Raw genomic sequence first — 918 nt, forward strand, 5'->3', positions numbered from 1 at the left:
CACACACACACACACACACACACACACACACACACACACACACACACACACACACACACACACACACCCCACCTCGCTCTTTTTTCCCTAATTTTCTGACGTGTTCTGCTGGTCTTGTTAGTTTTTCCAGATAACGTTTGGAATCCTTTCGTCATTTTGCCTAGAAGCAAAACAAACCCAGTGGCCTTCTGATGTGCCGGCCGTGCTGTCAGCACAGGACAGTGCTGTGGTGCGTCGTCTTCCCTTCATCCCAGGTGAGGTGGATGCAGGCATTCCTCCCAAACCTGGTTCCCCTGGGGTGGGGTCCGTTCTGTGGCCCTGGGGACTGGAAGGCTTTTTCCCTTCCCTGTTCCCAGCAGTGGGTCAGCAGGAGGCAGGAGGGGCTTTGGTGGGGACAGAGCTGGTCTGTAAGAATTACAGCGGGGGGTTGGGTTCTTCCTACTGAACATGGGAAGCAGCAGCCCGGGAAGGAGGAAGGGAGGAAGGGAGGAAGGGCCCTGGGCCGCCAGCCCCACTGGGTGCAAACAGATGGAGCAAAGGCCAACCCAGCCCGGGCACCCTGGCGCCACCCACAGAGCCAGAAGGGCACCATCGCCCTGAGAGGCCTGCCTGCCTCCCGCCCGCCCTACCTGGGGGCTCTGAGGCCACAGAATCGAAACTGTTTGCAGCACAATGAGTCCGGGCTGCGGGACTCATCGCTACTGGGGTGGGCACAGGAGCTGCAGGAGCCCTGAGCCTGGTTGTACTGCTCAGCAGTGACTTGCTGGGCCTTGAACCTGGGCCTCCAGGGCCAGTGTGCGTCCCCTGCTCCCGGAGGCCGCCCGTGCTCCTCAGCAGCATCCGCACCCCCACCGCCTCCCCGCCGCCCCCACACCGGTCCCGGCAAGGATCTTTGTATGTTTCATCCCCCACCCGAAT

This window comes from Lipotes vexillifer, unplaced genomic scaffold, assembly GCF_000442215.2.
Source record: "Lipotes vexillifer unplaced genomic scaffold, Lipotes_vexillifer_v1.1 scaffold1115, whole genome shotgun sequence".
NCBI lineage: Eukaryota > Metazoa > Chordata > Mammalia > Artiodactyla > Lipotidae > Lipotes > Lipotes vexillifer.